Below are 26152 nucleotides of genomic sequence, written 5' to 3'. Positions count from 1 at the left end.
GACATGCTGAGCAGTGGGAATAGCATGAGCCAAAGCAGAGAACAGCCTCTCCTGCTCAGCACTGATACCAGCAGATAGCTGGCTGGAGACATGGACGTTTATTTTGAGTGGTTGTAATGTTATTCACTCCAACCAAAAGCCACACTACTTTCTCTGGGTACTGGCAGTGCCTCTTCCTCATGTCCCTCTTCGGTTGGGTAACAGGTCCCCACAGTTGGTAGCATCAGCACCTATTGTTGGTTTTCCCTTTTCCTGCCACACTTTTGTGAACCCTCCCTTCATTACCTCTGGGACTGATATGCTCCCCTGTGAATCTTGTCCTGCTGTCCTTCACCGACCTCCAATGAAGTGACCACTGCTTTGTTTCCCCTCTTGTGCTGGTGCCCTTGAATCATTGCACCGGTCATACTTCTCAGCCCACATTTGTTCATCTCCTCTGTGGTCTGGAAGCTCCTAGAGAGTAGACTGTGCCTATTCCCCAATCCTAGAGCCCAGAATTGGTGCTAAAAGGCTGTATGAATGAGTGCACCACTGGGAATACTGCCCTGCATTAAAGTCAGTGTAACAGACATTTGTTAGAGTAGTTGGAATGTCCCAGCATTTTGGAGGAAGTTAATATTTGCTTCATCATGGTGAGCTCTGGTAAATGGTTTGATTACTCAAGGTTTAGAGACTCAATTTTTTTATCTCAAGTAGAGTCTAGTTAATTGATTTAAATTTGCCAAACTTAAGAGATATAGATATTTATAATAAAACTAGAGGCCTGGTGCATGAAAATTCATGCACTGGAGTGGGGGGTTCCTCAGCCCAGCCTGCCCCCTCTCACAGTCCAGGAGCCCTCAGAGACGGGAGGTGACCCGGTGATCAGGGGAACGGCATGCCCCATCACACCTCTGCTGCTGCCACTGTCGGCAGCGCAAGCCTTGGCCAGCCCTGATTACCTGAGCTTCAGGCGGCCCTGGGCAGCTGGGAAGCCGCCATCTAAGGCTTGCCTGCACCTCAGGATGGCTCTGGGTGGCTAGGAGGCTGAGGGGGCTCGGGGACTCCAGAAGCAGATGTGCAGAGCGGCCGGGCCTGCCTGGGGGCAGGCCTGGCCTTGCCATGTGCCTGCCACCCCAGTGGGAATGAGGCGACTGGGCGCCACCATCTTGTGGCTGTGGGCACCACCATCTTTGAGAGCATGGCAGTCAATTAGCATATCCCCTTCTTATTGGCTGTGGGTGTTGTCATCTTTTCGATGGTGTGAGGGTCAATTAGCATATTCCCTCTTTATTAGATAGGATAATTTCATGTTAATAGTTGATAATAAAAATGATGATTTCCCAATGGACAGCTGTTATTTTTCCCTGAGTTTTATTATGAAAAATTTCAAACATACATTTTTTGAAAAAACAGGATATCCTTATACTCACTCGTCACATAGATTTAATAACTATTAACATTTTCCATACTTGTATCATTTAATTATCTGTGTTTATATGTGTATACACATATACTCATCTATAATATTTTTTGCTGAATCATTTGAAAATAAATTGCAAGCATCATTAACACTTTAGCCCTATCTAATTCTGCATGCATCTCCTAAAACGATGTTTAATCACCTTCTAATCTTATTACCACTATCATACCTAAGAACACTGCTAATAATTCTTGGATAGCATCTAACTACACATTGAAACAGTGCATTTGCTACCCAGATTTGGGGAGCAGGGGCACCTTTGCCCCCAAAGCTGCTCTGGTTTCATCTCAATTGTATCTGGCTTACTGAATTTTTTCTAGATGTCGATATCTGCCAGCTTTTGCTGCTGCCATTGAGATGAACAAACTTAACTGTGTGTCTATGTGAGCATTGAGCAGTGAGGGGAGTTCTTTGTTGGCTTCAAGGATGAGGCCTGGGCTGTCGGAGACAGCAGGAGGTAGGTTATCAGCAAGGAGGGGCTTCAGATCTCTCTCCTTCATTTCTCTCTCTTTTCCCTAATCCTGGGCTGAGATAGTTAACATTCTTTCTCTGAGCTGAATTTATTTCTGTCTTTTCCTAAGAGAAAGGGGAGAGAAACATCGAGATATAAAAGAGGACCCTCCTGTGGAACTTGTAAAAATAATCAAGTGTCTCCAGAACCCATGCTGGGAGAGACCATGCTGGCCCGCCCTCTAACTGACACCCACATCGTCCATGCTCCTGCTCAAATATATGCTTTATTTGTTGTAGCTGTCAAAAAACTTTAGGGCTCTCATTCTGATTTACAAAAAAGCAAGCGAAGCCCCCTGAACTAACAAAATTTAGTTGTTTTGATTGATTTTTTTTCCCCTACTCCTCTTGTGGATCAATGGACCAACTATTTTTTAAAATAAAATGTTCTTCACCTTTGGGTTGAAATAACAACATTACAAACAGAATTAGGTTTGAGGTTGGAGGGCTGCTTGGTGAATACTGAGTTAGCTCAAAGGGAAGTGGTGGTCTTAAAGGACCTGCTTGATGCTAGGGGCCTTTGGAGTGGGCACATCTCCAGAGGTCATCTCCTCCTCCCTTCTCTTTACTGATCAGAGTGCATTAGCCAATGAGGAGCCAGAGTATTTCTCCCCCGACCCCTCTGCTTCTTGTGGGGTTTCCAGCTTTGGGTCCATCTCCACAAAAACCCAGGTCCTGCAGGACAACCATGGTCCAAGCACAGGGAAAGAAAACACAGTTCCTATTCAAGAAGCTCACACACTAGTGGAGGAAATAGAGCAACAGATAATTTTAATAAATGATGATAAATGCTATAAGGACACAATAATTGTATTCAAAATGCCTTCTGAGTGTTGTTTTATTACTTACTGGCTAACTTTGGTGCTGTGACACAGAGAACAAGCACTAGCTAAGAGTTGTGAGAATTGCTGGCTCGGGTACACTAATCAGTGGTGTGGCACTGGGCAAGTCATTGCACTTCTCTAGGCCTCCACTTCCTGATGAATAAGAGGGAACTTCTGAGTTTTCTTTCAGATTGCAAACATTCTTACCGTGACCTTTTCAGTCCCTCATTTAACAATTCTGAGAGCCCGCTGGCACTTATTTTAAAGTTCTTTCCAAAGGGCATGACTGAGGCATGACTTACCCTTACTTAACTCAGGAGTCCTGCTTCTCCATCCATTACACAACACGGCACAACATGGACACACACACACACACACACACACACACACACACACACCTTTTTGCTGTTATCTACCATCTCTAAATCTAGACACTCCAAGGACCTACTGGGGGGATGCATGGTTAGCAACCTCTACAACCCAACAGAGCAAACAGCACCGAGAGAGTCAGCTCAGGAGCTGAAGAAGAGTGAGGGAATGGACCTCCCAGGCTGGGGCTCTGCACACCCTACTGGGTGCATCCCACCGACAAGAACAGGTCTCTCGGCTGGGTTCACAGACACTGCCTTGGTGCCTTTCCCAGACCTTGGGGGACAGCTGCGTTACAGTTGGAAGAAAGCAGCTTCTTGATGGAGGAGCTCTAGAGGAAATCGATCATTTAATATATTTTTTAAAGTACATTCTCCCTGGAACATTTTTTTTAAGTTACTACATCATCTGAAAACAAAATCTCTCAATCAAGGAAACTTATTACGCTTGAATATTTAATTCCTGCTGATGTACAATGTAAACAATCTCTTCCAAACAGTTTGCTATGGCCATCAGACTTTCTGGGGACCTCACCAATGTCTCTTGCAGAAGCAGGATGACTCCTTGGGCTGATGGCAAATCAAAACACAGGAGGGTATTTCTAGAACTGTCCCAGCACAGTATTATGGGAGCTGGAGGCACAGTGGTGGACAAGGGATTCACAGCCAACTTAAAGAAAGAGAAGAAACTCTAGACTGAAGAAAACTGCAGCAATTTTAAGTGTTTCAAAGGCAGGCCTTCAAAGAAAGCAAATTTGCCATATTGTTCTCAGGAGAGTTGTGATTTAATACTTATTGCTTAAAACAGGCTTGCAAATATATGGGGAAAAATGTACTTCACCTCTACCGAAGGTTCAATAAAAGCCAGGTTAAATTCTAGCAGCAAATTGAATTTTAGAAATGATGGGTGGCAGCCCTGCGAATTGTGCGAAGTGCAGCCCGTTTGCTGTGTCTTGTGTTACCAGGGGGAACGGTATGCACAGGATATGGAAGACCAGCGTCTCTTCCTTTTGCTGCAGAAAGTGGGTTTCACATCGCAGGAAGGGTTTGCTGTTCTTCCCCCCCCCCCCCCCCCCCCAGTTCTCCGTAGCATGTGCTCCTCCTTTCCCACGGCCCTAGAATCTGTGTCTTTGACTTCCTGGCAGTGACCAGCTGCTGGTTTCCTGCGTGTCCTTTGTGAATGCAGGAAACACAGAGGAGGTGCCTCGGAGACTGAGGGCAGCTTTCCCAGGGGCATGGCCTCTACTCCACCCCACCAGGCTCTCTGCCAAGGGCACTGGGGCAGCCGTGTGACCAAACCTGGTCCTCAGACACACAGCATCTCCCTGCCCCTGTCCTGCTACCCCAGCACCAGGCCACTGGGGCCAGTTCTGCTCCCTTGAAATGAGGTGTGGAGTCAGGACTAACTGGATGCAGAGCTTCTGCAAACTCTGCAAGGAGACGTTTGTGCCATTCCAGGTATAATAAGGGCCAGGATTGCACGCTTCATACACTGTCTTGGGAGTTTCAGGGAACATCTTTAGCTTTTAATTGCTTTGACTTGTTCTTAGCCACAGTCTGCAATGAAATAACAGAAGCCATGAATGCATCTGTTAAAAATTAGTTTGGCATTATATAGCAGAAATACCTCCGATGACAGTGGCTCACCCACAACAGAAGCTTAATTTTTGCTCATGTAAAAGGAAGTTGACATGAACTCAAATTAAAATTTATTAAGGTCCCCAAAGAATTGTCTTTATGTTGGTTACCATTTCAGTAATTAAAACTAAATTTTTTTGCATTTATTTAATTTGTTTTAAAATAACAACAACCCCATTGCATGTTAACATTAATAACACATAATTTTAAAAATTAATTGTATTTTCTAAAAAAAAATTAGTCTGAAGAGTAACATTGTTTTAAGTACTTTTCAATCCTTATCTGGCTTCATAGAAGACAACTGGAATTAAATGCTGCCTGCAGTCTGCCTCAGTGTGCTGCTTTGGTTGAAGTCTCTGAAGAAAATTTAGGCTTCACATAGTTATGTGATTGGAAAAGGGAACTGACCTCCTAAACAGAGCGGGGGAGTGGGGGGAGACCCTGAGAATTGCTGTCTTAAATCTCATAGTCTAAAATAGCGGCTAGAGCTCCAGCCATTGTATCCATGTTCAAGGCATCATGATAGAGAAGGTTGAAGGAAGGATTGGTACTCTCCCTTTAAGAATTCCTGGAAGGCTCACCACATTCCTGCTTACATCTCTTTGGCCGAAACTTTGACATGGCAACATTAGGCTGCAAGCGAAATGTTTTAGTGGGTCAGCAATGTTCTCAGCTAAAATTCTCTTAAAAAGGAGGAGAAAGGGGCTACTGAGAAGCAATTAGCAGTCTCTGCCACAGGAAGCATGAGTTAAAAGCATTCCAATGCCCCAAACACTTCATTTGTTGTTTCCATGGCTGCAGATCATCAAAACACCACAGATCCCCTAGCAGCCCCCCTGTGAAGGAATTATTGTTTGCCCTTGCTAAATGATTGGTCTACGGTGTTCTAGTGCGTGGTAAAGTGTCTGCTGAGGAGCAGCGTGTGGGATTGGAGTCTCCAGCAGAGAAAAGGGAGCAAGTTTGGGGCTCTCCCAGACGTACTGACAAGAACCATGTTGTGAATTGGTAATGAAAGACTTTCATGATGAGATTTTACTGTAGCTGTACAGATATTTCTCTATTTTGAAAGACTTTGAATAACACTCAAAGACTAGCTGTCAAGAATAGAGTTTGTTAGGGGGGGAAATTAGTATTTTCTCTATATCAAAGAATAACAAAAAAGGAGTTGCTCAGAGTTAATAAGAAAATGTTAAGCAACAAAGTTAAAATACTTTTACTGAAGGATTATTTTGTGCCAGTCAGCAATCTAAGCAATTTACGAGTATTATTGACTCATTTGATCCTCATAGCAATCCTAGGGGGAAAGTACTATTATTATCCCCATTTTTTATAAGGATATTGAGGCACAGAGAAGTTAAGCCACTTACCTAATATAGCACAGCTGATGATGGCAAATTTGGCTCCATGCTATATGTTCTGAAACCACTAAGCAATACTATACATATATTCTTGAGGAAAAGCTTGGAGCTGAGACTAACACTTAAGGGAGTTCATTGGACAATGAGATAAAAATTTACCACAACAGAATTCAGTAATACTGAAACTGGTCATAAGCCACATATTACCTGTAAGTGGATGCTGTCATGTCAATACCCCCGGTATTTAAAAGGAATAATTAGCGATGACTAAAAAGTGTCCCTTACATGTGCTGGAGTGATATTTCTGTAGTAGGACTGCAAATTAATTCATTAAAGTAAGCCAATGCCTCTTAACCCTCCTTTGAGTAACCCAAACCTAGCCCTTCGGACTCACAGCCTGTGACTTCAGATGCCCCCCTCCCCCGCATCATTAACCCAGTGGCAGGTACCTAAAGCGTGAGCCTACACACTTAATAGGAAGTGGCACTGAACAGGAAATAATCAGTCTCCTGGGACTTACCTTAATAACCCAAAGCTTTGCAGCTGAGCCTGCAGGTGAAATCTTACGATATGCTTTATTTGGTCCATAGAATGTAAGTTTACATAATAATCCAGATGTGAACCTCTGCTTCTTTTAAATAGTCCCTGTTCTCTCCAGTTCAGCTTACCCCGCCTCCCCCTCACCACCCCATTGTCTGTGTCCAGGGGTGATGCATATATGCACCTACTCCCCTCCTGCGTTTATGTTCCCTTTCTGTTCCCTGTTGGCATTTGGCTTCGGGACTCTGTCTCTACAGATATTAAACTCCAAATCATGTTAAGCGCCATATTCCACTGTAGCAGAACCTGTTCTGAAATTACTTCACCTGCAGTTTCCAGTTGAACAGCAATCAATGGAGACATAGAAGTTATGATTCCAAATTGTCTGCTGGTCGGTAAAGGATGGGCTGAAATGACAGGACAGGGCAGAACACAAAATAATGGGATACATGTCTGGAGAAGAGTTATGCAGAGTCTGGCACTTAGTAGGAGCTTAAACATTTATCGATAAGGGTTTAATGGTACATAGGCAGAGGTTACTAAAGCTGCTGGGGTTTGGGGTCTGTCTTGATGATTAGTTATCACTATGAAGGTCATTGATGCTATTTACCAGATATCTCTGCCTGTCTGATTTCAAGCACATAGTAGGATGGCACTTCCTGCCCCCTGAGGCTGGTTGGGGCCATGTGACTAGTTCTGCAGAATGAGTAGTCAGTGGAGGGCATATGTGTCATTTTGGGCCAGACCATGTCGCTGCCATAACAAGGTCCTCCAGAGCAATCTTTCCTCTGACATGGTGACCACTGTTTGCGATGATGGAGGCTCCATTAGCCTGGAACTGTGAGGAACTGTGAGGAACTGCAATGGGCAGAGACTTCCGCCAGCCTATGATAGACACATTGCATGAACAAGAAACAAAACTTTGCTGTTATAACCCACTAAGACATTTGGGGCTGTTTTTTAATGCAGCATAACCTATCATATCCTGACTGAAACAGTCACTAATGTTCATTAACAAGTTCGAAGTTAAGATTTTTAAAAGGCTGAATTCATTAACTTGGGTCCTTCGCAATTTAGAAGTAGTGAAAATGCTTCTTTAGGCCCTGTGTCTCCATGGCTCGCTGATCCTAGGCTCCTTTTCTAATGCCTCCTGCCACCCAGGAACTCTTCTCCGGCTTTTCCAGCCTTTATCCTTTGTATCTGAGCTTGTCTTCTTGTTCAGGGAAAGAGATGCATCAAATAGCAAAAGACAGAGTGACCTCTGAAAGCTAATGTGCAGGGTCTTCCCAGAGCTATATTTTGCAGTTGCCTGACACTTCGAGCCCACAGAGAACAACAGCCATTGTTTCACAGCTCCACAGAGCCTTGGCACACTCCTTCCTACCAGCACATGTACGCTTACTTTGTACTTGCTTTGTGTCTCACTGAGCTTCTATGCATCATGTGTCCACCAGACTTTTTTGCTCTTGGGGAGTCATGAATGCTACATGCAAATGAGGCAACAAGACCATTGAGCATGCGTATTGCACGTACTTCCTGGGCCCAGGCACATTCTCTATTGTTCCATTGAACTTCACTTACAAAGCACAAGTGCAAAGATAAAACTATTATGAATTTCAAGATGGCTGAAACAGAGCACTGAGCCAAGCCTGGGGCCCTTTGTGACTGAGCCTGGCCCTGTGTGGCAGATACCTCTCAATGCCTACCCAGCCGGCCTCCATTTCTTCTTTATGGAAAAGGAAAGTAGATACTTTTTGGTTCAGATAATCAACGTGTTCCGTCCGCTGAGTATCTATACGCCCTAGCCTTCCTTGAAGCTAGAGGGATGGATGGTGGCAGAATTCTTAACCAGGAGATAGAAGCACAAGCCTACGGGCCCCTCTGGAAAAGTCCTGATTTCAAAACACATTCATTGTTCCTTGTTTCTTCTCTTTATTCCATCCTTACAATGGGGATACGGGACTGGAGGATGGGCAGCCGGTTGCCCTTGAGGCAGTGAGCATGAAGGTAGGAACACACGGTCAGGAGGCTGGAACAGAAAGCTGACGAGAACGTGGATCTTCCCAGGCTCTGCTTCTTATGTGAGGTAAATAAATCCCTGTTTGATTAAGCCACTATTTTTCAGGTGTCTGTTACTTCTGAGTGCAATCACAACTTATCCCCATTAATTTTAAATACCACTTTTATGCTGTATTTTCCCATAGATACATGATTCTCTTTCTGTACTCTTAAACAGTCCCAGTGAATTTTGAAATGCATTTCTATGCTAAAATTACACTCTTTTTAACAGGTATAGATTTATAGCATCTTTTGAAATCTGTTAGAGCAATGCCCCTTTGTTCTTTCTTTTTTGTAAAGGTCTCAGTTAATTCTCTCCATATTCACTTCCATATGAATTTTAAAACAAGCTTGTCAAGTTCTGAGAAAATTCAGTAGAATTTTGATTGGGATTATATTGAATTTATGGATTCATTCAGGAAGAATTGAAATCTTTAAAACTCACTATTTCCATTAAGAATAGTGAGTTTTTCAGACGCTACTTATGTCCTTCAGTTGATTTTTAGTTTCACTTGCATATAGGTCTTGCATATTCTTGTTAGATTTATTGCTAGGTATTATATCTTTGGTTCCTATTGTGAATGGGATTTTTTCCATTGTATTTTCAAATTGGTTTTGCTCATTTATAGTAAACCTATTATTGTTTTTATTAATCTAGATTTTGCATTTAGCCAGTTAGCTACATTATTTCCCTTAGATGCTTTCTAGGATCCCATTTCAGCTCTCAAAGTGCTAGAATTAGTTATAGATCTTTGTAATTGGGAGAAGTTATACTGGTCCAGGTCAAAGCTTTGTGGGATGTATGAGATTTCATTACTTAAGGCTGTCTAATTCTTCTGGTGGGAATGTCTTCAAGTCTATTTGTGTATTTTTAGTGATAAGCTACTTAACTTTCCTCCAGGATCCTTTGCATTTCTTTTTGTTTAATGCCTACCTTCACAATTCTTTCCAAAGGTGACATATATGATAGGCGAGTAAGAATTGCAACAGAAAATTCCCAAACATCTCCAACATAGCTCACATGTTCTTCACGCTATCAAGATAGCTTTTTGTCGCCCAATTCAAAGACCTAAAACCTAAATTCAGATTTCCTTTACTAGAAAAAATATTGAAAGGCCCAGCCAAGTTTTTAATGAAAGATTTTAGAGTTTTGGCTTACTAGATTACAACTGAATTTCGAATGGGTTCTGAAAGAAAAGATGTTTCCACTCATATCTCCAAGTCTCTAAGAAATGTTTCTTCCAATGGTAGTGTCAAAAGATATTTAACACTCAACCCCCAATATCTTGCTTTTAATCAAGGAAATTCACATGCTTTAATGGACCATGATTCAAACTTGGACTTACCATGATAGCTGTGTTGCATGCCATGCATGTATCCTCACATCTGGAACATTTTAGGCTCTTCCAACCTAAATGAGCAGTAGGGGAGAATTAGGAAGAGACAGGAAACATAATTTTTCAAATAGATAAGTCTCTGAAATATTTCTTGAGAATATTTAAAGATATCTCTGAAGGGTGGTGATCTCAGAATCAAGTGGCCTGGTTTAAAACCTGACTATCCTACTTGCTATCTATGGCATGACCATAAATCATTCTCAACCTCCCTAAGTCTAGTTTTTCTCTAAGAGGAATGCTATAAGGATAAAGTGAGACACGGTTGAGAAAAGTACCATGTAAACTGTACAGTGCTGTGCATATGTGAGCTGTTAGTGATTTCAGGATGCTGAACACTTCTCTTCTTTGCCTGCTCTAATATGCTTGGGAATGTATAACCCTAAGGGGAAAAGAACCCCAAGACATCCTCAATACATGAGAAAATCCACACTTAAGAATGTTGAAAACTTTACAAAATATATAATTAAAGTAAAATTCTTGACTTTATAATAAAATATTGATGAAAATGCTCAAAAACGAGTCATAAAATATAAATGCAAAGTAGGTAGCATTGTTTTGATGTTTGAACTAGTGGCTTAGAAATCTAAAAAGGAAAAAACAGCTGTGACAGCTTGATCGACTCAAATGCACAGAATTACTTCATTTTTTATCAAGCTCCCTCCCACCCCCACCTGATATCTTTCCTTAGGGTTGGAGAGCATGCACTTTTCTGGTTGGTTAGATCCTGCTTCTTGATTGTGTGTAGGAAGTGCTGGCTTTCAGATCATCATCATCATCATCATCATCATCATCATCACTGCAATAATTCCCTATTGCTGCCATAACAAATTACCAAAAACTTAGAGGAGGGCTTGCTGGAACCTCGTGCTGGTTGAACTCCTCAGAACCCGAGTCTAGTCCTCTCTGTTTTTCCCTTTGAGAATGTAGTGACTGACACATGCTTTCCTTTTATCTTTGCCAGTGATTGCACCTTCTCTTTCTGGCCCTGCGGTTTTGTTTCTGGTTCTCTAGTCTTTTGGCTTCTTTTTATTGACTTCCTGTCCTTGATCCGTGTCTTTTTTCAGATTCTAGTTCTTCACCGTAAAGAAAAACACCAAATACAGAGCAAAATGGATTTCAATCCTGAAGCCTAATGACCCCAATTGTCTAAAGAATCTATTTTTTTAAGCTCTAGTCTGAGCTTGGAGGCTTTGCAGAAGATCTGTGGCCTGGATTCACAACAGGCTGGTGTGCTAGTCACGAGAAGACTACTACAAATAATCATGGGGCTTGAAGAAACATAGCTCAAGAAGGTCTTCAGAATGCAATGCACCCTTCCAATTTCAAAGCTCTTCCTTTCTTGCTCCTTCTCCCTGCCCTCTTCCTAAGACCTTGTACAAGAAGAAAAGGCATCGACTCTATGGGCATTTGGACCGAGATGAGCATCTTTTGCTTGTATGTTGCTTTGGGGAGGGATGAGATGGGGGAGAGATGGGATAGGACCTGAGAATTTTTATAGAGACAAGTGGGAAGAACAGCAATGGTGACAAGGAAGAGGGGGAAGGCAGCTGGAGTCTACCTCACTCCTCTGGTCCCTTCATCTATCACCTGCCAGTGTAAACTCCATTTTGCACTGACATTAGGGCATTGGGAGGAACAGGAATATGGGTGGAGTAAGGAATTGGCTCAATCAACTATGGGAAAAGAACAAGGAGTCTGGGAAGATATTGAAATCTCCCTACCCGGGAGAGAATACAATCCCTATTCTCTAACCTTGCTCAGAGATTGTGAAGATTGTGTTTTTGTAGGACAAGGTATAGTTGTGTATGTAAAACATGTATAGACAGCTTGAAAAAAGGTTGGTTGGGTTGTTTATTTACTTAGCAATTATTTATTAGTGCTGTTGTCTGCCAAGTCCTGTTCTAAGCACTTTATAACTATTAACTCATTGAATCCTCATTCTACTCTGTGAGATAGATACTGGGAGAACAATACTGTTTTTATCTCCATTTTACAGATGGGGAAACTGAGCCTCAGAAGGGTTAAGGACCTTGTCAAAGATAGAGTTGCCAGCCCAGCCAGCATGGTGCAGTGCTTGAGCATTGACCTATGAATCAGGAGGTCATAGATTCAATTCCCTGTCAGGGCACATGCCTGGGTTGTGGGCTCAAGTCCCATTGTGGGGCATGCAGGAGGCAGCCAATCAATGACTCTCTCATCATTGATGTTTCTATCTCTCTCTCCCTTTTCCTTCTCTGAAATCAATAAAAATTTATTTTTTTTAAAAAAAAAAGAAGATTAGAGTTGCCAGATTTAGCAAATAAAAATACAGGATGCCCAGATGAATTTGAATTTTAGAATAACAAATTATAATCTTTTAGGGTAAGTGTGTCTCATATATCATATGCTCACAATTTTTTGCTAACAAACCAAATATTGCATGTGATATATGGGACATACTTACAGTAAAAATTCACCTATTGTTTATTGACCAGGCATTTTATCTGGCAACCTGGACTAGGATTTGAACACAGAATATGTGGCAGCCTAGGACAGGCTCATAGCTACCTTGCAGTGATGGTTCTCCACTGCTAATGTGGCCAGCCAACAGGAATGAAGTCATGTTTTCTCTGTTACAGGCCATCTGAGAAAGAATAAGAGGCGTTTTCTCTTTCTCACTCTTGGAAGGGTGGCCCAGGATTTGTACCCAGTGGCTCACCCTTCCCTGGACAGGGAAGGGATTGAGAAGCTTTCCTTTTCCAAAGTCCAGGCCCTTGAGGCCATGGGGCTGGATTGTCTCAAGTTGTTTCTCAGGGTTGAGGGGGCCCAATCCAAGTGCATCCAAAAGTGGGAGGCTGGGCCCTGAGCGGGTCAGGAACCTGCACAGGGCAGGAGGGACTCAAATAGGACTGGTTGCATGTGTCCCGCACTGTGTGCCAGAGTTGGAATCTCAGCCTAAACCCCCACAGCCCAGCACTGGAAATGAGAAAGCAGGGCTGCTGGGACCCCAACTTAAGTTTTCTGAGCTTTTTAAACCATACACTTCATGCATAACTTCGAAAGGCGAAAAGGAATGGATCTCTCTTCCACATTGTGTGGTGGGATGAACCTACCCCACCATTGTTAAAATTAATATATTTGATGAGCAGCTACTGTGTGCCTGGCACTTGCATATATTTCTCATTTAATGCTCACAACATCCCTATTATCACGTAGACCAGGTCACAGAGCTGGAATGTGTTTGCCTTTCAAAATACAGATCCCTCTGAACCTAAAGCTCAGGTTCTTAGTCACGCCATTATACCACTTCTCCCAATTCTGAACTTAATTTCAAACTTGAATCAAATTTAGCAGTTTAATCCCCTGATGCTGGAGGATGAAGTTCAAGAACCAGGTTTAGGAAAGTTTTTGTTGTCAGGGTCTGCAGAGGAAAATCATCCACAAACATCAAGTGCTGCTGGATTAAAGAGATCATATTTCAAGTAGAGTTGTTATTTTTTCAGGATTAAATGCTGTCCTTTTTAAAATCCTGGGTTAAAATTTTAAATATAGGCATCCAGTTTGGTGGAGCATTAGCTGAGAAGGGGTTTCTCTCCCCAACACAAATTCTGGTTTAATGCCCCCCTAGTCTTAGCCATGCATCTGATGTCTAGATCATTGGACTATGGTCATGCCTGAGTCACCATTTCTTGACATTCATAGATCTATGAACCACATGAAGGACCCTGTGGAGGCCAGAAATGCAGTTCACTCAAAGGAGTTGAAGATGCTTACAATGTGAATCAGCAATTAATAGCAACCTTTATTTCCCCCACCTAAAAAGTCACATCTTTCATACAAGCAATACTAATTATGCTGTTTAGTTTTGCTTTTCCAAGGCAAATGACAAGAAAAATGTATAACCAAGGGACTGGTTGACAGAAGTGAAGAAATATGAGACAACTAAAACAGAAAACGAAAAATAATGAGAAAAATGATTAAAAGAACTGAATTGTGTGACTTGCTCTACTGGTAACAAGCCTGAACTAAATGAAGAACTCGCATGTATTTATGGAGCCTGCAGGAGAGATGGGGGATATAGTTTTCTCCTAATTTCTAACTGGATTTTGTTTTCAAACTGGGTGGATAATATAAAACAGCATGAGAATGCTGTCCTGGGGGGACCCTAGCTGTGGCCCGACAAGAGGAGCTAGCCACATAGACAACACCTGCACCCCCCACCCCCATCCTTAGATTCCACTCTCCCTGGATTTACCTGAAATTTCACAACCATTCATGCCTCGTTTCATCTTCCTAACTCTTTTATTCATTGCCTCACTCCACCCCACCCTCATGCCTGCATAATAAGAATCTCCCTTCCACTTTATATTAATTTCCTATGGCTATGTAGCAAATTACCCCAAATTCGGTGACTTAAAAAAGAAAAACACCCTGCAAATTATTCTTTCACTGTTATGGAGGCCTTGATTCTGAAATCAAGGTGTTGGTAGGACCGAACTTCCTGTGAAGAGTCCACGGGAGACTCTATTGCCTCTTCTAGTTTCTGGTGGCCCCAGGTGTTCCTTGACCTGTGGCTGTAAAACCCAGTCTCAGCCTCTGTCTTTACCTGGCCTTCTCCTCTTCTCCCTCTGCCTTCTTCTTTTGAGGACTTGTCATTGGATTAGGGCCCACCCATGTAATCCAGGATAATCTCATCTTGAAACCCTTGACTTAATTACATCTCCAAAGACTTCTTTTTAAAATAAAGTCACAACCAGAGATTTGGGTTAGACATATCCATTGGGAAAGAGCCACCATTAAACCCTTTCTCCTAAACCCAAGGGTTTTATTACTCCCTACATAAGAGACTAATCAATAAAAAATAATCCTATATAATAAAAGGCTAATATGCAAATTGACTGAATGGTGGAAAGACCGGTTGCTATGACGTGCACTGACCACCAGGGGGCAGATGCTCAATGCAGAAGTTGCACCCTGGCGGTCAATGCGCTCCCACAGGAGGAGTGCTGCTCAGCCAGAAGCCAGGCTCATGTCTGGCGAGCACAGCGGTGGTGGTGGGAGCCACTTCTGCTTCCACAGCAGTGCTAAGGATAGCCGACTGATGGCTTAGGCCCACTGGGAATGGGCCTAAGCCATCAGTCAGACATCTCCCAAGGGCTCCTGGACTGAGAGGGCGCAGGCCGGGCTGAGGGACCCCCCTTCCCGATTGCATGAATTTTGTGCATCAGGCCTCTAGTACATTTATAGTCTACAAAGGCATTTTTAAAGGTATGCTTTCCTTGCCTCTCCAATTTTCTTGCAAACCCAATATGTTTAAGATCATCATTGTTTTGCAAACATCTCAAATATCTCTTGAAACTCATTTTCTACATAGTCTTAGGATTCTACATATTCAGCTCTTATTCTATTAGGCACACCATCTATAGTAGCCCTTTCTTCATTGCTCTAACTATGTAGATCAGTTTAGCTTTCCAAATATCCTGGTTTGCCAGTGACAGTACTGGGTTAAGCCTATTCATCCCAGTGTCCTTTCTGGTTGGCACCCTCTTAACTCTCAAATCCTTGTTTGAATGAAACCCCTAGCTAGAACACTTCCTCTTTTGGATTAAGAACTTAAGGGGCAATTGACAGAAAGGAGTTTGTTTAGTGAGTGATGAGTGATGAGGAGGGAAATCTTTTTATCTGAACTTGCAAATTTGGAGGCTAACATGGAGAGATCTAAAGGAGAGAGTTGGCGTAAGAAATGGTCATAGTGTAGCCCGGCCGGCATGGCTCAGTGGTTTAGCATTGACCTAAGATCCAGGAGGTCACAGTTCCATTCCCGGTCAGGGCACATGCCTGGGTTGTGGGCTTGATCCCCAGTAGGGGGCATGCAGAAGGCAGCCGATCAATGATTCTCTCTTATCATTGATATCTCTATCTATCCCTTTCCCTTCCTCTCTGAAGTCAATAAAAATAAATAAATAAATAGTCATAGTGTAGATTAAAGACCAAACTTTCATTCCGCTGAGGAAGGGGAGAATAAGCATCTCCTAACAGCTCGGGGTCTGAGTTGCCCTATCTGAAATCATCCAAGAGCAATTAGCTTTTGAAGTCTGAGCCTCTGATCCAGTTTTATTGTTTAGTTTGGTAAAATATGGGTTCTAGAAGTTTGCAAGAAAGACACTCCCCAGAGTTATTTGGTGACAATTTAAGCAACTTTTTTTTTAAAATATATTTTATTGCTTTTTTACAGAGAGGAAGGGAGAGGGAGAGGGATAGAGAGTTAGAAACATCGATGAGAGAGAAACATGGATTCAGCTGCCTCCTGCACACTCCCCACTGGGGATGTGCCCGCAACCAAGGTACATGCCCTTGACCAGAATCGAACCCGGGACCCTTCAGTCTGCAGGTTGATGCTCTATCCACTGGGCCAAACCGGTTAGGGCAGCAACTTTTTTTTTTTTTTTTTTTTTTGCCTCCTCTACCCAAGGAACTAAGGGAGGGACTCTGTCCCTCAGGGAGGTGCTTCCAGGACTATGGCCTCATCTTCACCTCTTTGTCTCTCTCAGCACTCAAAACACGGGGGGCTGTTTAAAGAGCTCAGCGTTTTGTTCTTTAGTTTGAGGAAACATGCTTGACTTTTTCACTCTACCCTCACAATCCAATAAATCACCAAAGGGAGTATGAAATGGTGCAATCACATTCGACAACAGCGTGGCAATTCCTTAAAAAGTTAAATATGCACCTCCCCTCTGACCTAGCAGGGCTCCTCGTAGGAATTTACCCAAGAAAAATAAAATGTATGTCCATAACAAGGATTGTACAGGAATATTGATAGCAATGTCATTCAGAATAGTCCCCAAACTGGACAAGTTCCAACTATTCATCAACAGAATTGATAAACATATAATTATATAATTGTGCAATGGAATAGCAATTAGCAATTTAAACATGATTGATTAAATCAATTGCCAAGTCCTGTGGGTTCTGCTTCCAAAACACAAGGTGTCCCAAAAAATGTATGCACACGTTAACAGCTGATTTCTATTCCATTTGGAAAATGGAATGTATTTGAATAAACACTGCCTTTATAATGACTTGAAGTATGTAGACACTTTTTGGGGACACCCTGTGTATCTGCTTCTGTCCTCTCCTTATCCCCATGCTGGTCTCAGCTCCCATTGTTATCTGTCCCTCTGACAAATAACAATAGTCTTCACCCAGCATCTCCCCTTCTGCTCTTCTTTCCTCACACCCATTTCCCACACAGCAGCCAGAGTGACCTCCTAAAAACGTGCATCTGATCTCGACACCCACTTATTATGACCCTTCAGGGCTGCCAGTTTCTTCCGCACAGAGTCTGGAATCGCTGTGGTCCACCAACTCTGGTGGAACCTGCTCCCCTTTACCCTCCAGCTACTGCTGTCCTCTTGCTCACTGGGCTGCAGTCCCCACTCTTACTCTTCCCCTCCCTGTCTCTGGTAAGTCTCCTTCAAGTACTGGCTTCTTCTGCTTGTAACACATCCCGCCCTGTCTTCACCTGGCCAGCTTGCTCCTCTGTCTCCTCCAGGAGAGGAGAAGTTGAGGGAGTTTGGCTCTGTCCCCGCTTTAGGTTAGGGCTCTTATGCTTTTTTTTTTTTAATATATTTTATTGATTTTTTACAGAGAGGAGAGGAGAGGGATAGAGAGCTAGAAACATCGATGAGAGAGAAACATCCATCAGCTGCCTCCTGAGGATGTGCCCGCAACCAAGGCACATGACCTTGACCGGAATTGAACCTGGGACCCTTCAGTCCGCAGGCCAATGCTCTATCCACTGAGCCAAACCGGTCAGGGCTCTCTTATGCTTTTTTTTTTTTTTAATATATTTTATTGATTTTTTTACAGAGAGGAAGGGAGAGGGATAGAGAGCTAGAAACATCGATGAGAGAGAAACATCGACCAGCTGCCTCCTGCACACTCCCCACCGGGGGATGTGCCCGCAACCAATGTACATGCCCTTGACCGGAATCGAACCTGGGACCTTCCAGTCCGCAGACTGACACTCCATCCACTGAGCCAAACCGGTTTTGGCTCTCTTATGCTTTTTAATGGCATTCTGTACTTTCCCTTCATGGCACCCTCACAATAATTGTGAAACAGATGTGAAGTGATTGATATTTTGGTGTTATTTTCCTATTGCTCTTGTAACGAATCACCACAAGCTTCGTGGCTTAACACAAATGAATCATTTCACAGTTCTGGAGGCCCGAAATCGGAAACGGGTTTTGCTAGGCTGAAATCTAGGTGTCAGCAGGCTTGCACTCCCTCTGGAGGCTTCAGGGAAGAATTCGTTTTCTTGCCTTTTCCTGCTGCTAAAGGCCACCTGTATTCCTTGGCTCACAGCCCCTTCCTCCCTCTTCACAGCGAGCAGCACAGGATCCTCTCCCTTCCTAACCTCTGCTTTGTTATCACATCCCCCTTTGACTCTGAGGCCTCCCTCTTATAAGGAGCCTTATAATTCATTGGGCCCACATAGATGATACACACTCATTTCTCCAGCTCAGGAACCTTGAATTAACCACAGTTGCAAAGTTCCTTTTACTGTGCAAGGTAACATATTTACAACTCCAGCATTTTTCAGCCTACCATATTTTTCTCCCAAAGATTTAAGCTCCATGAAAAGTAAGAACCATGACTGTCTTGTTCATTGTTGAACTCTGACTGCCTAGCACATAATAGATGCTAAATAATTCATTTGCTGCATAAAGTGATAATAGTGAGGCCACTTGCATGCAAATGGCATAAATTTTATAATTTCCTATTTCAACTTCATTTCAAAGTTTAAGACTGTAACATTTTTTGTATTTCTGTAGCCATTAAAGAAATACAATGGGCCACCTAGTCTCAGGTCATAATTATTCTAAAAAATCACCTGAATCATGATTCAATGATTCACTAATTCTGTTCACAGAGTTTACCAGCATTACATTGTCTTTGCCTAATCATCTAACATTTAGGACAAAACTCCCTTGAACTCCTCCTAGCTTAAAAGTCGCCTCACCTGCCCTATTAACTCCTCAGTTCACATGTACCAACGTGTATCCTCCAGCCCAGCAAGCTTCTAAGATACTTTTGACCTCACACTGTTTCTGCAAGCCAGGTCTCTTTCAACTCTATTCCCAACCTTTATACACCATCTCACTGACAACTCCACAAATGGAGAATGTGATATCAGTGTTCTGGGAGCCAGATGATGGCATAAAAAATTAGAATCACAATTCAATTATACCAGTATTGCTTTAGCCTATGCCAGTGGTCGGCAAACTGTGGCTCGCGAGCCACATGCAGCTCGCGAGCCGCGGTTTGCCGCTCTGTTGACTAATGAGTTTGCCAACCACTGGCCTATGCCATACTGAGAATCTGTCAGGTCATAAAATGGGGGAAAAAGATGAAAGAAGGGTGTGTGTGTGTGTGTGTGTGTGTAAAGCCGGACATTGAACAACCTCACATTGAACCCATTTTACAATGGAAACTTTCTAGTAGATGCTGATTGCGAGGAGCTGAGGAGATGGGGGAACGGGAAGTTATTGTTTATTAGATATAGAGTTCTCTTTTGCAAGATGAAGAGTTCTGGAGGTGGATGGTGGTGATGGTTGTACAACAGTTTGAATATGTTTACATCCTCTGAACTCTGTACTTAAAAAATGATGAGCATGTTAAATGGTATGATATGTATATTTTACCACCATAAACATTTTTTAAAAATTAAAAATGAAAACTTTATTTTAATCAACTAAAATAAAAATAGAGGAAATTAGGTCAGTCTAACCAATTTCTTCATATCATGTGGTCAAGGAAGGGAAAGTTGGCCACCTAATTTTAAAAAATATTTTCTAGTATTTTGATCCTTTGTGGATACACAATATGAATGTAAAACCATTACCCAGCTGGTAAATAAAAGAATCAACCAAGCAGATTTAGGACACTGTGAATCTAATCCTGCTCATGAACATTTTATTTTACCTGATTTGTTTTGAAATCTTGTCTTGACTTGCTTCACAAGGACCTTATAAAGCCTCTTCCCTGAACCCAGGGAAAACACACACACACACACACACAAAAAAAAAAAAAAAAACACAACAAAACAACAAAAAAAAAACAGTGAGCAATCTGATTGTTAAGGCCACTGCCTCCATCTTGCTTTGCTGGACTTTCAGCATAGTGCCTGGATTTATGAGGCTGGGAAGCATTGTTCATTTTTCATGGAGAGGCCAAGTGAGTTGGGATCAGCTTCAACAATGCGTCCTGCTATTTGCTATTTAGCCAGGAGCAAGGTTCTCATCCAACACAATGCTTGTGCGTGATGCTCAGCTCATTGCTTGTCTGTGCACATCCCCACATGCAGAGAGGACTTTTGTAACCCAAGTGACAACCATGTGTCCCGTGGCTCTGTTCCCACCAGGGATAGGAATGAGACTGCTTAGCTCTCTGCATTTTATCTCCTCGGCTGCTCACTCTCTAAATCTGGGCAAAAAGACTCGAGTTTGCTTGGAGTCTTCACACAGACAATGTATGCTGGCTATTAAGGAGTTTTCATTAGTTAATAAGCATTTTGACTTAACCTCAGGTGGACAGCAAGGTAGCCAGGCATTATGACAATAACTTCACTGGATAAATATGATGAAGAGCATTTCTTCAAGAAAAGGGAAATCAAGCTGAAGAAAATATGGTCAGGAGAGTCATCTATAACCTATCCTCTACGTTGGATATTCAAGCCTGTGTTTCTGATCATACGCAGAAAGTCAAATTGTATAAAGGGGAAGAGATTGTTCCACTTGGAGTGCAAGAAATATTATAAAAATGTTAATTTCAGGTCTAAGATAACTATTGCCTGCCTTCTGCCCTTGTGAAATGTGAGTCCCCTTAGGATTGGGGGGTGGAAGATGGGAAACTGCTGATTCACAAGAAGGCAGTGTTGCTAAAAGCACCTGCCTAAGAAGTGCCATCACTTTGAGTCCAAATACTTATTCCAGCAAAAGAAGTTGATGGAAAGAACCAGGCACTGGAAACTTCGTTCTTCGTACATCAGCGGGGAAATGATGATCACCGCTGTAAGAGGAGGCCTCCGTGTGGAAAGTTTACCCCTAGCAACCTCACTATTGGGATCGGAGCAAAGAGCAGCCTTTCTACTCAATACCCATATCACCTTCCTATTGGCCTTGTGACACATTACCATAAACTTGGTTTAAAACAACACACATTTGTCATCACATGGTTCTGAAGTTCAGACACCAAAATGGGTTTCACGAGACTAAAATTAAAGTTTTGCTAGAGTTATGTTCCCTCGGAAGACTCTGGGGAAAATCTGTTTTCTCATCTTTTCCAGCTTCTAGAAGTTGCCTCCAATCCTTGACTCGCAGCCCCTTCCAATGATCTCAGAGCTCCAATACCTACTTCGATCGTCACATCTCCTTTTCTGACTCTCCTGCCTCCATCCTTCTTGTATAAGGACTGTGATGACACTGGGCTCACATCACGGGATTCTTAACTGAATCACGTCTTCACAATTCCTTTTTTCCTGTAAGGAAAAACATTTACAATATTAATGGTTAAGACTTGGACATCCCTGGAGGCTATTTTTCTGCTTAACACAATAGCCTTTTCCACTTTCAACCCACAAACTTTTGGCCATTTCTATACTTAACTATTCATTCTCTAACTCATTTCAAATGAACAGGTGAGCCTTCCTTTACTCCAAAATATTATTTGTAACTCTCTACTCCTTTACAAAATTAAGAGCTTCTTAGAAAAGCAGATGCTCTATATTACTTATTATTGTATTCTTCACAGTCCTAAGCACAATGAAAGAGAAAAGGTTGGTAAAGTGGATTTATTGAATATTAAAAACTGCTCATCAAAAATAACACTGAGCAGTGGGGCAAAATTCTAAATATCTTACATCCATTCAGAAATGAACTTAAATGGGATTTATTTTATTTTTTGCTTTCAGCCATGTCTAAGTAACAAGAATCTAAATTACCTTTCTTCCCGAAACAACTAAAAAACTGGACACAATATATAGCACAATGGTTATTAACATTTGAACAGCAAACAGTGAAAGACAGTGAGTCCTGCGAGATGGGAAGCAAATACAGAGAGCCCTACACTTGCCCTGGTTTGCTGCCAGGAGAGAGTTTTTGGCCATGACACAGAACATGGAAACCCAGGCGGAGCACCTCTCTCCTGATGTTGGAGAGAAATGGAAGTCTGTGAGGCTGGGTTTTGCAGGATAGAAATCAGAGGAGAGAACAGAGATCTGTAGAGAGTCCTGCTAGAATCTTCAGCTAAGTACTAATAAGTACAGGTTTGTGAGGACTCTGTCCAGGTCTAGGGAAATAACTCTTTGAAAAGATAAGAGAGACAGTAACTGGAACTCTCACAAAGCCAGAAATAGCTCCGTTCTCATCAGGCAGACTGGAAAACCTTGTAATGTTTGGGTGCAGTTCTCAGATGGTTTAGCTTCAACATTAAGACAAAGGTACACTTAGAATAAAAGCTCAAAAGTAAGTTCTGAAAGTATCAAACTGTCAATAACTCAACTGTATACCAAAACAAAGCTCAAAAATATCTACAGGAATACAAAAATATCCGGCATCCAAAAAGGTAAAATTTTCAATGTCTGACATCCACTCAGAAATGAACGGAATTAACACATCCAATTAACAATTGAAGCAGGAAAGTATGACCCATAATAAGGATAAAAATCAATTAAATGAAACTGATATAAGAATTATACTGATAATAGACTTAGTAGTCAATGCATCAAAAGAGTTGTTATAACAGTACCAGAGGCCTGGTGCACGAAATTCATACAAGGGGCTCAGCCCCCACCCACCACAGCTTCGTCCAGAAGATCATCTGGTCTAAATAGCATATTATCCATTTATTATTATAGATTCAATAAGTTAAAGAGGCTAGAGAAAAGATTGTACCTGGAGGCTAGAGAAATAGAAGACATAAAATGAATCAAATTGACATTCTAAAGATGAAAACTACAATATCTGAGATGAAAAATACAACAGATTAAATATTAGAGAAAAAGGATTAGTGAACTCGAAGACAAAGCAATAGGAGCTATCCAAAATGAAACCCAGAGGGATTTTTTTTAAGTTGGAAATTAAAAGGAGAGAATGTCAGTGTACTGGGAGAGAGTTCAAATACAAATATATAAGTAATTGGGGTCCCCAAAGCAGGGGAGGATTTTTTTCCAATTCTGATCTATTTTTAATAAATCTGCTATAAATACTCATATGTTGTATAGATGTATGCTTTTAATTCTTGCTGTGTCATAAGATCATACATGTTTAACTTTTTAAAGAAACTGTCAAATAATTTCCCAAAGTGGCTTTATAAGTTTACACTCACTCCAACAATGTATTAAAATTCTAGTTCCTTTACATCATGGCCAGTGTTTTGTATTATCATTCCTTTTAGTTGTAGTCATTCTAATAGGGTTGTAGTAGTATCTCATTGTGTTTTTCAATTGTATTGCACTGATAACAAATATTGTTGAATATTTCTTCATAGGCTTATTAGACAGTCCTATATATTTCTTTTTTTAAGTAAATGTTTGTTGAAATCTCTTGCCCATTGTTTTATTGGGTTATTTCTTCCCTTATTATCAAGTTATAAGTGTTCTTTATATATTCTGGATACAAGTAAAATATAATTATTGTAAATATTTTCTCCTCTTTTGTGGCCTTTATTATTTTCATAATGGTGGTTTTTTTAATCTTCACCAGAGTATATGTTTTTATTGATTTGAGAGAGAGAATGATAGAGAGAGGAAAGAAGGATATATATATTAACCAGTACAATATGGTGTACCGATTAATAATGTGGATTTTGTAATCAAAGAAAGCATGATAATTTCAAGAGAAACATCAGAAGTGCTTTATTCAAAATAATGTCCATCGCTAGCTACGCATTTCCCTCATCTTTCAGGTAATTTGTGGATATCGTCCCAATAGAACTTTTCTTGTTTTTTTTTCAGGCAAACCATTCAGAGACCCAGTTTTCCACTTCTTCGTATGTTTTGAAGTGCTGCTCAGAAAGTGCACGTGCCATCAATCAAAAAAAGTGGTGATCTGAAGGAGCAAGGTCTGGTGAATACAGCGGGGGTGCGTTAGTACTTCCCAGGCAAGATCTTTTAACGTGTCTTTAACTGGTTTTGAAGTGTGTGATGGTGCGTCATCATGAAGCAAAATTACTTTGCCGTGTCTTCTGGAACATTTTGGTCGTTTTACGATCAAAGCGTGGTTCAAATTGACCTGGAAGTTCTTTGTCTTTCACATCGAAATCATCACTTTTAAAGTGTTTAAACCAGCGTTCACAAGTATCTTGAGATGGAGCATGTTCACCATAAGCTTCCCGAAGTATACGGTAACTTTCAGCAGCACTTTTCTTCAAAGTAAAGTAATGAATTAAAACTTCCCGCAAATGCTCTTTTTTTTTGGCACAAAATTCTACATTTTTAAGCATAAAAATATCTATGATATTAATACCTTCAGAAAATTTGACATATGAAGTTTTGAAGCTTGTTGTCAATACAACAAAATTGCATATATATCTAATTGCATATATATCAACATATGTGTATCTCCATCTATTGAAAAAAATCCTCATTATTAACTGGTACACCAAGAGAGAGAGAGAGAGAGAGCATCGATGGGATAAATGAACATTGATCTGTTGCCTCCCATACATGCCCTGACCTGAGATTGAACCCGAGACCTAGGTATGTGCCATCATCAGGAATTGAACCTGCAACATTTTGGTGTGCGGGACAACACTCCAACCAACTGAGCCACCCAGCCAAGGCCATAATGGTATTTTTTTGAGTTTTGTTGAGATCCAAAGACATACTATAGAATACACATATTTGAAATACAGGAGGTCCTCAACTTCGTTTTGTTCAATGTCATTTCATTGAAATGTTTATGAGATGTTGTAGAAACTTAACTCTTGAGGGGTGTTTTTTTTGGCATATGAAAATTTATTACTACTGTGTTTTCACCATTCCTATTAGTACATTTCCCCCTCTATGCTTGCATAAAGGCCTTAAAGCTCTAATAAATAAAGCTCTAACAAACAAAAAATTCTTACTAATTTGATAATATTTTTTTTCACTTTTAAACTCCCTTTTAATATACCATTATTTTCCATAGTATAAAGTGTCTATTTCTAATTATCTAAAAACCCTTAATAGCTCAACTACATTTGAAATATTTTATTTCCCTGGCCTGGCCCAGTTCTGCCATTATAGCCTCTAGTTCTTATTTTTCAGTGGAAAAAGAAATTTTAATTAAATACATCTTCATTTTGGAGTCTTTAAGACAAAATTTCAGCAATTAGGATCCTGACTGATATTTCAAACCTAAATACAAATTGGATGCTTCTTTCTTTTGTGTAGTCTTCTCTCTGTGTTTGCAGATTGGCCGATGTGACATGAGAATCACCATAGGCCAAGCTTCTATCATGAGATCAGGGAAAATCAGTTTCTCTCCAGTAAAAACAGAGCAACATGTTTTCAAATCTCACAGCTTCCAGCCAGCCCTGATGTTTTCATTTGGTTTGTGAAGCAGTCCAACCTTACTCTCTCAGGTTGTGTAACAGTCTTTGTTTCTGCCCAGACAGCACAAATACACCCTCCCCACCCCCACCCTAAAAACACACACACTCAGAAAAAAAGTACTGGTAGCTGGTTGTCTTGCATTGGGGAGCTATACCTGATTTCACAGTAAGAAAAGATATCTGATCTTTTTAGCTCCCTTTGTTTTCTCTCTTCAAGTTTTACAGCCCTTTTTATCTGTAAATTAAAAAAAATTGTACATACATTTTCCAAATGTGCTGCATAATACAACTTCATACATTTAGAAAGCTGACAGCTGCCCTCTGAGGTGTAGCCTGGCAGCCTAAAATCCAGAGATCAATCATTTAGATATAGTGATACCATGCTATTGCTCCCGGTATGTATTGCGGCACCCAGGAACCA

The 26152-nt window shown here is 41.3% G+C and overlaps 1 long non-coding RNA gene across 1 annotated transcript in view; it reads left to right on the top strand.

Moving 5' to 3' along the window:
* The window catches only part of LOC307106450, an 87336-nt gene extending 61595 nt beyond the window's left edge, over nt 1-25741 (top strand). Inside the window, exon 5 of the long non-coding RNA XR_013814129.1 lies at nt 24152-25741. This is a non-coding gene — a long non-coding RNA (uncharacterized lncRNA). The remainder of the gene's footprint in view (nt 1-24151) is intronic.
* The last annotated feature ends 411 nt before the right edge of the window (nt 25742-26152 follow it).

This window comes from Cnephaeus nilssonii (genome assembly GCF_951640355.1).
Source record: "Cnephaeus nilssonii genome assembly, chromosome: 10".
NCBI lineage: Eukaryota > Metazoa > Chordata > Mammalia > Chiroptera > Vespertilionidae > Cnephaeus > Cnephaeus nilssonii.
Note: the sequence above shows the minus strand (reverse complement) of the source record. Positions and strands in the feature narration are given on the sequence as shown.